Source organism: Cetorhinus maximus, chromosome 3 (assembly GCF_964194155.1).
Source record: "Cetorhinus maximus chromosome 3, sCetMax3.hap1.1, whole genome shotgun sequence".
Lineage (NCBI taxonomy): Eukaryota > Metazoa > Chordata > Chondrichthyes > Lamniformes > Cetorhinidae > Cetorhinus > Cetorhinus maximus.
Window position 1 is genome coordinate 352,738 of NC_135881.1, and position 13,950 is coordinate 366,687.

The 13,950-nt window shown below is 44.9% G+C and overlaps 1 protein-coding gene across 1 annotated transcript in view; it reads right to left on the reverse strand.

Moving 5' to 3' along the window:
* macf1b (microtubule actin crosslinking factor 1b) overlaps positions 1 to 13,950 on the reverse strand; it is a 383,409-nt gene that overhangs the window by 325,181 nt on the left and 44,278 nt on the right. The gene's annotated exons all lie outside the window — the stretch shown is intronic.

Consider the following 13,950-nt stretch of genomic DNA (forward strand, 5'->3'; position numbering starts at 1 on the left):
TTGGAAAAAACAAAAGGGAGGGGGAAGAAACGGAAAGGGGGTGGGGATGGGGGAGGGAGTTCAAGATCTAAAGTTGTTGAATTCAATATTCAGTCCAGAAGGCTGTAAAGTGCCTAGTCGGAAGATGAGGTGCTGTTCCTCCAGTTTGTGTTGGGCTTCACTGGAACAATGCAGCAAGCCAAGGATAGACATGTGGGCAAGAGAGCAGGGTGGGGTGTTAAAATGGCAAGCGACAGGGAGGTTTGGGTCTTTCTTGCGGACAGAACCCAGGTGTTCTGCAAAGCCGTCGCCCAGTTTGCGTTTGGTCTCTCCAATGTAGAGGAGACCGCATTGGGAGCAAGGAATGCAGTAGACTAAGTTAGGGGAAATGCAAGTGAAATGCTGCTTCACTTGAAAGGAGTGTTTGGGCCCTTGGACGGTGAGGAGAGAGGAAGTGAAGGGGCAGGTGTTGCATCTTCTGCGTGGGCATGGGGAGGTGCCATAGGTGGGGGTTGAGGAGTAGGGGGTGATGGAGGAGTGGACCGGGTGTCCCGGAGGGAACGATCCCTACGGAATGCCGCCGGGGGGGTGAAGGGAAGATGTGTTTGGTGGTGGCATCATGCTGGAGTTGGCGGAAATGGCAGAGGCTGATCCTTTGAATGCGGAGGCTGGTGGGATGATAAGTGAGGACAAGGGGGACCCTATCATGTTTCTGGGAGGGAGGAGAAGGCATGAGGGCGGATGCGCGGGAGATTGGCTGGACACGGTTGAGGGCCCTGTCAACGACCGTGGGTGGAAAACCTCGGTTAAGGAAGAAGGAGGACATGTCAGAGGAGCTGTTTTTGAAGGTAGCGTCATCAGAACAGATGCGATGGAGGCGAAGGAACTGAGAGAATGGGATGGAGTCCTTACAGGAAGCGGGGTGTGAGGAGCTGTAGTCAAGGTAGCTGTGGGAGTCGGTAGGCTTGTAATGGATATTGGTGGACAGTCTATCACCAGAAATTGAGACAGAGAGGTCAAGGAAGGGAAGGGAAGTGTCAGAGATGGACCATGTGAAAATGATGGAGGGGTGGAGATTGGAAGCAAAATTAATAATTTTTTCCAGGTCCCGACGAGAGCATGAAGCAGCACCGAAGTAATCATCGATGTACTGGAGAAAGAGTTGTGGGAGGGGGCCGGAGTAGGACTGGAACAAGGAATGTTCCACATACCCCATAAAGAGACAGGCATAGCTGGGGCCCATGCGGGTACCCATAGCCACACCTTTTATTTGGAGGAAGTGAGAGGAGTTAAAGGAGAAATTGTTCAGTGTGAGAACAAGTTCAGCCAGACGGAGGAGAGTAGTGGTGGATGGGGATTGTTCGGGCCTCTGTTCAAGGAAGAAGCTAAGGGCCTTCAGACCATCCTGATGGGGGATGGAGATGTAGAGGGATTGGACGTCCATGGTGAAGAGGAAGCGGTTGGGGCCAGGGAACTGGAAATTGTTGATGTGACGTAAGGTGTCAGAGGAATCATGGATGTAGGTGGGAAGGGACTGGGCAAGGGGAGAGAGAAGGGAGTCAAGATAACGAGAAATGAGTTCCGTGGGGCAGGAACAGGCTGACACGATCGGTCTGCCGGGACAGTTCTGTTTGTGGATTTTGGGTAGGAGGTAGAAGCGGGCCGTCCGAGGTTGGGCGACTATCAGGTTGGAAGCTGTGGGAGGAAGATCTCCAGAGGAGATGAGGTCAGTGACAGTCCTGGAAACAATGTCTTGATGTTCAGTGGTGGGGTCACGGTCCAGGGAGAGGTAGGAGGAAGTGTCTGCAAGTTGACGCTCAGCCTCCGCGAGGTAGAGGTCAGTGCGCCAGACAACAACAGCACCACCCTTGTCAGCGGGTTTGATGACAATGTTGCGTTTGGACCTGAGAGAACGGAGTGCAGTAAGTTCAGAGAGAGACAGATTAGAATGGGTGAGAGGAGCAGAGAGAACTTACTGCACACCGTTCTCTCAGGTCCAACCCCAACAGTCATCAAACCCGCTGACAAGGGTGGTGCTGTTGTTGTCTGGCGCACTGACCTCTACCTCGCTGAGGCTGAGCGTCAACTCGCAGACACTTCCTCCTACCTCTCCCTGGACCATGACCCCACCACTGAACATCAAGCCATTGTTTCCAGGACTGTCACTGACCTCATCTCCTCTGGAGATCTTCCTCCCACAGCTTCCAACCTGATAGTTGCCCAACCTCGGACGGCCCGCTTCTACCCCACTAGAGCTGTACCTTGAGTGTCCTGCCATCCATTCTTAATTAGCACATTCTCTTATATAATATCACCACCTTCAACACCTCTTTGTTCCTTTGTCTGTGACATCTTTTGACTATCTGCTCCTATCACTGCTTGCTTATCCCCACAATTACCCCACCCTCAACTTCTCTCTCCCCCCGCCCCCCACCTTAAACCAGCTTATATTTCACCCTTCTCCTGACATTGCTCAGTTCTGTTGAAGGGTAATGAGGACTCGAAACGTCAACTCTTTTCTTCTCTGCCGATGCTGCCAGACCTGCTGAGTTTTTCCAGGTAATTCTGTTTTTGAGTTGAATAAGTACTTTGCTTCAGTCTTCATGGTAGAAGATACTAATAACAATCCAAAAATACTAAATAATCAAAAAGTGGGGAGGAAATAAATACAATGACTATCACTAGAGAAAAATTACTAGGGAAACTAATGGAGCTAAGGGCCAAAGAGTCCCCTGGACCTGATGGGTTGCATCCTAGGATATTAAAGGAAGTAGCTGCAGAGATAGTGGATGCACTGGTAGTAATCTTCCAAGAATCCTTAGATTCTGGAAAAGCCTCAGGGGATTGGAAAACTGCCAATGTAACATCCTTATTCAAAAAGGGAGGGAGACAAATAACAGGTAATTATAGGCCAGTTAGCTTAACATCTGTCATTGGGAAAATGTTAGAGTCTATTATAAAGGATGTAATAGCAGAGCATTTAGAAATGCAGAATATAATCAAGCAGAGTCAGCATGGCTTCATGAAGGGGAAATCATGCTTGACAAATTTATTAGAATTCTTTGAGGAGGTAACAAGCAGGATAGATAAAGGGGAACCAGGAGATGTAATATATTTGGATTTCCAAAAGGCGTTCAATAAGCTACTGAGCATAAGGCTACTTAATAAGATAAGAGCCCATGCTGTTGTGGGTAGTATATTGGCATAGATAGAGGATTGGTTAACTAATAGAAGAGTTGGGGTAAGAGGGGCATTTTCAGGATGGCAACCTGTAACTAGTGGAGTGCCACAGGGATCAGTGCTGGGGCCACAATTATTTACAATATATATTAATGACTTGGATGAGGGAAGTGAATGTACTATCGCCAAGGTAATAGGAAAGGCAAATGGAATGTTGGTCTTTATTTCAAAGGGAATGGAGTATAAAAATAGGGAAGTCTTGCTAAAACTATACAAGGCACTAGTTAGACCACACCTAGAATACTGTGAACAGTTTTGGTCCCCTTATCTAAGGAAAGATATACTGGCATTGGAGGCAGTCCAGAGAAGGTTCACTAGGTTGATCCCGGGGACGGAGGGATTTTCTTATGAGGAGAGGTTGAGTAGTTTGGGCCTGTACTCATTGGAGTTTAGAAGAATGAGAGGCAACCTTATTGAAACATATAAGATTCTTAGGGGACTTGACAGGGTAGATGCTGAGAGGTTGTTTCCCCTTGTGGGAGAGTCTAGGACCAGAGGGCAGAATCTCAGAGTAAGGGGGCGCCCATTTAAAACAGAGATGAGGAGGAATTTCTTCTCTCAGAGGGTAGTCAATCTGTGGAATTCTTTACTGCAGAGGCTGTAGAGGCTGGGCCGTTAAGTATATTCAAGGCTGAGATAGACAGATTTTTAATCGGTAAGGGAATCAAGGGTTATGGGGAAAAGGCAGGAAAGTGGAGTTGAGGATTGTCAGATCAGCCATGATCTCATTGAATGGGGAGTAGGCTCAATGGGCCGAATGGCCTCCTTCTGCTCCTACATCTTATGGTCTTATCGAGGCCTGGGAACATCTTAGTGTGGATCTATTTGAATTCAAAGGGAAAGTATTTCTCATTGTTGTAGATTATTATTCCTGCTGGATTGAGGTGCAAAAGATCCATGGCGTGCCCTCAGAAGCTGTTAAAACCTCTCGGAAGAGGATGTTTTCCACACATGGCATTCCGGACATTGTCATCTCTTACAATTGGCCACAGTTTGCCAGTGGGTGTTTCCAATCTTTTGCAGTGTAGAGATTTGTCCACAAGTTCACCAAGGTACCCTCAAATCAACAGACTGGCTGAGAGAGGGGTATGTACCATTAATGGCCTCCTCAGACAAAACGAGGATTTTGGGTTAACCCTGTTTAGCTACCACTCAATACTGTTTCAAAACAGCTTCACCCATGTGGGCTTTAGATGGGCCACAGGCTCAGAATCCTACTTTCTTCCCTTCCTCGTACATTAACACCAAGCGTCACACTAGAGGACCACAACCCCTGACAGAAGGAAAAAGGTTGCAGAGCAAGCCAAGCCCATGCTTTCAACCAATGACACAGGGCTCACAACCTGGCCACTCTCAAAAGGGGAGCGATGATGTGGATTAGGGAGCAGCAGTGAGAAGGCACCATAATGGAGAGGTTGCAACAGCCAAGGTCATATCTTGTCCAGACAGAAACCGGTATCATCCAAAGAAATAGGAGGGGCTTGGTTTCAGTGAACTAGAAGCCATGAGCTGGATGGGCTTCTGATCCTCATGAGGAAACTACAACTACAAAACCGATAATGATAGAAGCAAGGAATAACGACCCTCAGAGAATGAGTTTGGGGCAAACAGATCCAGGGAGATTGTTGAAACCACCACAAAGATTATCCCTGTAATAACATAAACTTTGGGGGAGGTATAGGAGGATGTGTACAGAGCATGCAGAGATAAAGACAATACTGATAGCTACTGAGCATGTGCGTGTGATGACATTATGATAATTTTCATAATATTTTTTCTGGTTTATTGTTAAGTAGGTATATGGGGGTAAGTATAGTTAGGTCTGTGTGTGATTTAATTACATTTGGAGTCAAATAGACTGCAAGTTTGAAATCATCAAAAGAAGCTCGGTGCTTGACATGCTTAGGAATAAACATTGATGCTGACTTAACATGTAAGGTGTGAAGGGAATTTGCATTTTTAGATAAGTGAAGGATATTTGGATTTCAAAGGGATCTTAGTCTGTTTACAACCAGCCAGATAAGCAAGCCTAAGGAGTGTGTTTATTTTTCTCAAAGGTTAATGACACTATATAGTGGCAACATGAAAGTTTTTATATTATGAGGAAGATACAGCTTCATAGACATATGGAACAATAGAATTTATATATTAAAATGAGAGAAACGTATGTAAAGGAGAATGAAAAGCAATTTGTCAGGAGGCCATGTAAGATCTAACAGGAACGTGTGAAATAGCCTTAATGAAGCCTCCAGCATTTGTGCATAAGACTGCTATCTAGTGAAATTTGGGAAAAGCCAGGGAGCCAGTGCAGATGCAATGGGGTGAATGGTCCCCTTCTACACCACAACAATTCTGTGATTCTGTGAATTCCACTGTCCAGGGTATTGTGTTGACTTACTGAGTTTGTTTTAAATCTAAAATCTATTTTGGGCCGTTGCCTTAAAGGGGGTGTAACTGAGGGTCAGGTTAATTAGGAATTTTAGGGGTCATTATAGTAAGGAATAACTTGTAGTCTTATGTATGTGCTTGAAATCTTTTATATTTTGTTATAAATATTTTAATTTAAGTTTTAAAATCTCTAAAGGTGGATTTATTACTTCTGAATTCAGTGCACACAGCTCGTAATAAATACAAATTGCAAAACTGTTGTGATAGTGCAACTAAGTTCCCTCGTGGATTTGGTCTGCCTGGCACACATCATCTGCCATATCATAACAGTGTGTAAGGAGTATGTCATTATGATCTCATGCAGAGGAGTATCTGAGAGAGGAGCAGTGGCTCTGTCCTGGTGCTTTGGAATCCTTTACATAGTTTAGTATGTAAAGAAAGATTACTTTGAGAAAGGATCTTTCCCTCCAGCCAGATCTCTTGCTAAGAGTAAGACACCCAACATTTTCCAATACGTCCCGAAGACTAGAATAGTTGTGAGCGGCTGTGGCTCCAACAGCAACAGAGGGGCAAGGACAGAGTGCATTTGGTTAGAGCCAAGAAGCAAAAAGATTTTGATCACAGTACTTGGGGTATCCCATAGTGAAAGAGAGTTAGAAGAGCAAATCTGCAGGGAAATGACAAGAGATGTACAAAAACTATAAAGTGGCGGTACTGGGGGAATTGAATTACTCAAACATTCATTGGGATAAAGTCAGGGCAAAGGTTAATGAGTGCGATGAATTTCTAATATGTGTTCAGAAGAGCTTCCTTGACAAGTATGATCTGGTGCTGCGAAATGAGGATGGACAAGTGAACCGACTGTCTGTGGGGGAACACTGGGGTTAAAATGATCATTGAATCATAGAAAAGCTTTTTGATTCATTCATAGGATGTGGGCTTCGCTGGTTGGGCCAGCATTTATTGCCCATCCCTAGTTGCCCTTGAGAAGGTGGTGGTGAGCTGCCTTCTTGAACCACTGCAGTCCATGTGGTGTAGGAACACCCACAGTGCTGTTAGGGAGGGAGTTCCAGGATTTTGACCCAGTGACAGTGAAGGGACGGCGATATATTTCCAAGTCAGGATGGTGAGTGACTTGGAGGGGAACTTCCAGGTGGTGGTGTTCCCACCTATCTGCTGCCCTTGTCCTTCTAGATGGTAGTGGTCGTGGGTTTGGAAGGTGCTGTCAAAGGAGCCTTGTTAAGTTTCTGCAGTGCATCTTGTAGATGGTACACACTGCTGCTACTGTGCGTCGGTGGTGGAGGGAGTGAATGTTAAAGGAGGTTTATGGGGTGCCGATCAAGCAGACTGCTTTGTCCTGGATGGTGTTGAGATTCTTGAGTATTGTTGACAAGTGGAGAGTACATACGAACATACAAAATAGAAGAAAAATGGGCCATTCGACCCCTCGAGCCTGCTTCGCCATTCAATAAGATCATGGCTGTGTTTCAATTTTCACATTCCCATCTACCCCCAATAACCTTTGATTCCCTTGCCTAACAAGAATCTCTCTACCTCTGCCTTAAAAATATTCAATGACCCCGCCTCCACCACCTTCTGAGGCAGAGAGTTCCAAAGTCACACAACCCTCTGAGAAAAAACCTCTGCTCATCTCTGTCCTAAAAGAGAGGCCCCTAATTTTAAAACAATGCCCCCTAGTTCTGGACTCACCCACAAGAGGAAACATCCTTTCCACATCCACCTTGTCAAGGCCGTTCAGGATCTTATATACTTCAATCAAATCACACCTCACTCTTCTAAACTCCAGTGGAAAGAAGCCCAGTCTGTCCAACCTTTCCTCATAAAACAACCCACTCATTCCAGGTATCAATCCAGTAAACCTCCTCTGAACTGTTCCCAATGCATTTACATCCTTCCTTAAATAAGGAGACTAAAACTGTATTCAAGATGTGGTCTCACCAATGGCCCGTATAACTGAAACATAATATGAATACTTTTATGTTCAATTCCTCTCTTAATAAAGAATAGCATTCCATTAGCCTTCTTAATTACTTGCTGTACATGCATACTAACTTTTTGTGACTCATGTACTAGAACACCTAGATCCCTCTGCATCTCAGAATTATGCAGCCTCTCTCCATTTAAGTAATACTCTGTTTTTTTATTCTTCCTGTCAAAGTGAACAATTTCACATTTTCCCATATTAAATGCCATCTGCCATATTTTTGCCCACTCGCTCAGCCTATCTATATCCATCTGCAACCTTCTTATGTCCTCTTCACAACATACTTTCCTACCTATCTTTGTGTCATCTGCAAATTTAGCCACCATGTCTTCACTCCCCTCATCTAAGTCATTGATATAAATTGTAAAAAGTTGAGGCCCCAGCACAGACCCTGCAGGACTCCACTCATCACATCCTGCCAATCCGATAAAGACCCATTTATGCATACTCTCTGCTTCCTGCCAGCCAGCCAATCTTCTATCCATGGTAATGTGTTACCCATGATCCCCCTACACCATGCGCTTTTATTTCCCACAAAAGCGTTTGATGTGGCAGCATATCAGATGCCTCTGAAAATCCAAGTACAGGACATCCACCGGTTCCCCTTTATCCACAGCACATGTTACTCCTCCAAAGAACTCCAATAAATTGGTTAAACATGATTTCCCTTTCACAAAACCATGCTGACTCTTCCCGATTACATTGAGTTTCTCTAAGTGCCCAGATATAACCCGCTTAATGATTGATTCTAACACATTCCTCATGATAGACATTAAGCTAACTGGCCTACAGTTTCCTGTTTTCTGCCTCCCTCTCTTCTTGAATAGAGGGGTTATATTTGCTACTTTCCAATCTGATAGAACCTTTCCAGAATCTAGTGAATTTTGGAAAGTTAATACCAACGCATCTACGACCTCATTAGCCACCTCTTTTAAGACCCTGGGAAGAAATCCATCGGGACCCAGAGACTTGCCAGCCCACAGCTCCATCAGTTTGCTCAGTACCGCTTCCCTAGTGATTGTAATTTCACCAAGTTCCCCTCTCCCCTCCACCTCCTGATTTGCAGCTATTACTGGAAAGTCTTTTCTATCTGTTACCACTAGAAGAACTCCCACTCTAAGATTCCCCGCGCTTATAGCTGATTTGTTCACACTGTCACGTGATACTATATAACATTATAAGCCTTAAAACTACAGTCACTACATTCCTTACAATTACTACATTCCTCCCCCTTTAATTTTTTTGCACAGTTGGTATTTACAAGAACATCTACCTTCATGATATTACAAATATAATTCCATGACCCATGTATGTAAGTTTAGTCTCTCAGGTGGTTTCCTGATCTGAGTGGAATGTCGTGGCTCCACGACTTTCGAATCTCTTACAGGATCCACATTATCAGGAACCACAGCAACATCAGGTACCTCTTTAGGCACAGGCATTTCAGTGTTATCCACTCCGACAGAGACACCTGGTATGTCTATCCTTGTTTGAACAATTTCAACAGGAACCATGGTTCTACAATGGCTACAGGTGGAACATCAGTTTGTTGGGAATCTCCCTTCTTTTCAAATGATGCACATGTTTTTGGGTGATCTGGCCCTCTGCTTCTACATGGTACAACAAGGGGCTGGTCACAGAAACTATTACACCAGGTAACCAACCGGATCCACCACCACAATTTCATCCATATACTGCTTCACCAATAGCAAATTGTTGCCCTTGACTATGAGTCACTTTTTGACTCCTTTGATTTTGCTCCACCAGGCTTAATCTCATTCAAAGGCATTGCTCTGTAAGTAACCCTGAAGGTGTTGAACCTGTGGTAGTGTCGGGGGGGTCGTTCAATAGTGAAACAGGAAACGTGAAAGTTTAGTCTCCAATGATCCCCCTGATAATGTTTTCATCCCAGCTTTAAAAGTCTGTACTGCTTTCTCAGCTAATCCATTAGACAACGGATGATACGGTGTTGTCTTTACGTGTTTGATAGCATTTAGCCTCAAAAATCTTTGAAATTCAGCACCAATAAACACAGTACCATTGTCTGAGATGATTACTTCTGACAATAAACATATAGAAAAACTTTGGTGTAACTTTTCTATGGTCACACCTGACATTGGCGACCTAACCCCATACATGTCTGGCCATTTGGAATGTGCATCACTTGTTAATAGGAACATGGTGCCTACAAAGGGACCAATGTAATGTAATCTATGTGCAGTCTCACCCAGGGCCCACCAGGCCATTCCCACAGGTATGGTCGACCCGCAACAGGTAACTTCTGTAGTTGTTGGCGTTGCACACAGTGTTTAATCACCTTCTCGATATCACTGTCCATGCCCGGCCACTAAACATAACTCTGTGCGACCATCTTCATTCCTGAGATTCCCGGATGTGAGCTGTGCAACTCCACTAAGAGTGGTTCCCTTCCTTGTGAAGGAACAAGTACTCATGCTCCCCATACCAGGATATCATCCTGACTGCTCAATTCATTCCTTCGACTGAAGAATGGCTTCAATTCGTCAGGGACTGGTTCCTGGGACCATCCTATCAACACTTGGTCTCTCACTCTAGACAGGACTGGATCACAATTTGTCCAGTTTCTTATCTGCCTTGTGCAGACTGCTGAGGAATCCAGGAAATTCATCACTAATACAATTCCTTGAGGAATTGGGGCATGTTCATTGATCTCCTGCAAAGGAAGATGGCTTAGGGCATCAGCATTGACTAGATGCATCCTTGGTCTAGACACAAAAGTGTATTAATTTGTGGATAAAATGACAGCCCATCTTTGAATCCATGCAGAAGCTATGGGAGGGATAGCTTTTTCTTCACTGAACAAACCCAAAAGTGGTTTGTGGTCAGACACTATCATAAAGTGTTGGCCATGTACGTATTGGTTGAATTTTTTAACTCCTGAAATAATCGATAATCCTTCTTTCTTGCTTTGCAAATACCCTTTCTCGGCCGTGGAAAGGGTCCTGGACACGGAGCCTATCGGCCTTTCTGAACTGCCGTCCATCTTGTGTGATAGTGCGGCCCCCACGCCCTAGGGGAACGCATCACAGGCTAGTACCAGTTCCTTTGTCAGGCCGTAGTGCACTAACAAGATTCAAGAGTGCAAGAGTTGTTTAACTTTCGTGAAGGCTTCTTTGTGGGGTCACTTCCAAACCCAGCGCTGGTTTTCATTTAATAATGAGTGTGGAGGGACTAGGACTATTGATAAGTTGGGTAGGAATCGACCATAATAATTAATCATACCTAAGAATGACTTGAGCTCAGGGATATTTTTAGGTGAAGGTGTCTCCTTAATAGCTTTAACTTTTTCTTCTCCTGGGTGTAACCCTTGGGCATCCACATGGTGGTCCAAATAAACAACCTCATTTGCCTGAAAGGTACACTTTTTTTTTAAGCACACCCCAGCTTCCAAAAATCAGTTCAAGACGTCCTCCGAATTAGCCAAGTGTTCAGCTTCTGTGAGCTCTGTTATTAGGGCATTGTCCAGGTAGACCACAATTTGAGCTAGTCCTCGTAGCAAATTCTCCATTGTCCTCTGGAAAACCGCACAGGCTGAAGAAACACCGAAGGGCAGATGCGTGTATTGATATAACCCTCTGTGGGCGTTTATGGTCACAAACTCTCTAGAGGTTTCATTCAGTTCCAGCTGCTGATACACGTGACTCACATCTAGATTAGTGTAAGTTTTCTCTTTTTTAATTCTTTCACGGGGTGTGGGCTTCACTGACTAGGCCAGCATTTATTACCCATCCCTAATTGCCCTTGAGAAGGTGGTGGTGAGCTGCCTTCTTGAATTGCTGCAGTCCATGTGGTGTAGGTACACCCAGACTGCTGTTAGGGAGGGAGTTCCAGGATTTTGACCCAGTGACAGTGAAGGAACAGTGATATATTTCCAAGTCAGGATGGTGAGTGACTTGGAGGGGAACTTCCAGGTGGTGGTGTTCCCATCTATCTGCTGCCCTTGTCCTTCTAGATGGTAGTGGGCGTGGGTTTGGAAGGTGCTGTCTAAGGAGCCTTGGTGAATTCCTGCAGTGCATCTTGTACACACTGCTGCTACTGTGCGTCGGTGGTGGAGGGAGTGAATGTTTGTGGATGGGGTGCCAAACAAGCAGACTGCTTTGTCCTGGATGGTGTCAAGCTTCATGAGTGTTGTAGGAGCTGCACTCATCCAGGCAAGTGGAGAGTATTCCATCACACTCCTGACTTGTGCCTTGAAGATGTTGGACAGGCTTTGGGGAGTCAGGAGGTGAGTTACTCATCGCACGATTCCTAGTCTCTGACCTGCTCTTGTAGTCACAGTATTTATATGGCTAGTCCAGTTCAGTTTCTGGTCAATAGTAACCCCCAGGATGTTGATAGTGGGGGATTCAGTGATGGTAATGCCATTGAACATCAAGGGGCAATGGTTGGATTCTCTCTTGTTGGAGATGGTCATTGCCTGACACTTGTGTGCCACAAATGTTACTTGCCACTTGTCAGCCCAAGTCTGGATATTGACCAGATCTTGCTGCATTTGGTCATGGACAAGTTGTTCCTCCTGCTCATTTAACACAGAGATCCTCAATCTTGGGGATGGGGTACTTGTTCAGCTTGGCAGCTTTGTTTACTGTTCACTTTATAGACCCCACAGATCTGGATGGTCTGATGCAGTTTTAAGGCAGGGGCTACAGGTGCCACCTACTCTGAGAATTGAACCAGCTGTATGACCCCCAGCCTCTCTAAATGGTTCAATTCGGTGTCAACCTTCTCCCTCAGAGAATACGGCACTGGCCTTTCTTTACAGAAAGAAGTTGCTTCTGAGTCAACGTAGATCTTAGCCTGCAGGCCTTTGATTCTCCCCAGTTTGTCTCGAAAAGCCTTGTCATATTTCTTTAGCAGCTCTGAGTCCTCCAACTCATAGCTGGAAAATTTCAGGCCAATTTAGTTTAATTTCTTTCAACCAATCATGACCTGGAAGGCTTGGCTCTCCGCCTTCTACTACCATCACTGGGAATTGTGCTGTTTGGTGTTTAAAATAAACAGGTACAGTGGTAATACACTCCACTTGGATAGCTTCGCCAGTATAAGTTTTCAATTTGGCTGAAGTGTACTCCAGATTCAGTTGTTGAGTCTCCTTGTTTGGAGGTGCTCTCCCACTACAATGGTTGAAGCACCAGTGTCCACTTCCTTCATCAAAGGTTTTCCATTGACCTGCAGAGTAACAGTGATTGGCTCTGTTTTCCCTACTTTCACATTAAATAGGGAGTAAATATCAGAATTGGTGGTTTCTGGTTCTTCCACATTATCTACTTCAATTAACTAATTCAGCCTCAATCTTGCTTTACAATGCTTCAGCGTATGCCCTCTTTTATGGCAAAAAGTAGCACCCCACCTCTTTAAAATGGCAAGTTTCAAGAGTATGATTGCTTCCACATCAGTAACAATTCATTTTCAGCTTTGCTGCTGAGCTGTTTCCTGTATTAATTTTAAATTTTTGGTTAGCGGGGACCGTCTCCCTCTGGAGTCCCGGCTTTTTGCGCCACACCCAGCTATCCATTCACACCCCAACTGGAAAACAGTGCCTGTGCGTCCCTTTTGGCACTTTCCATTGCGAGTGCTATTTCCATTGCTTTTTTTAAAATCAAGGTTTACTTCAGCTAATAATTATTGGTGAATGACATCATCCTGCACATCACAGACCAAATGAGCCCTGAGCTTAGGGTCTCCCCGAAATCATGGTGTTCAGTCAGATGTTTCAATTTTGCCATGTATGCGGCAATGGTCTCACCCAGGGATCTAAACCCCGAATTAAACCTGAACCTCTAGCTTGGTGACTGAGGGTTTGGGTTGAAAGTGTCCATTAACGAGGTCTACCAGGTCTTTGAATCAGGGCCATAAACTTCAGATTAAATTATAGGTTTTTTTTTATTCATTCATGGGATGTGGGCTTCACTGGCTAGGCCAGCATTTATTGCCCATCCCTAATTGCCTTTGTTCAGAGGGAATTTAAGAGTCAACCACATTGCTGTGGGCCTGGAGTCACATGTAGGTTTCCTTCCCTAAAGGACATTAGTGAACCAGATGGGTTTTTACAACAATCGACAATGGTTTCATGACCATCATCAGACTCTTAATTCCAGATTTTTCTTGAACTCAAACTCCACCATCTGCTGTGGGGGGATTCAAACCCGGGTCCCCGGAGCCTGGGTCTTTGGATTATTAGTCGAGCGACAATACCACTACGCTGTTGCCTCCCACGAATGATTAGGAGAATAGCTTTCCTCTTTTCCTCCCCTGTTGTCCTGTTTGCCTGGAATTAGAGCCCGAGGCATTCTGCATAT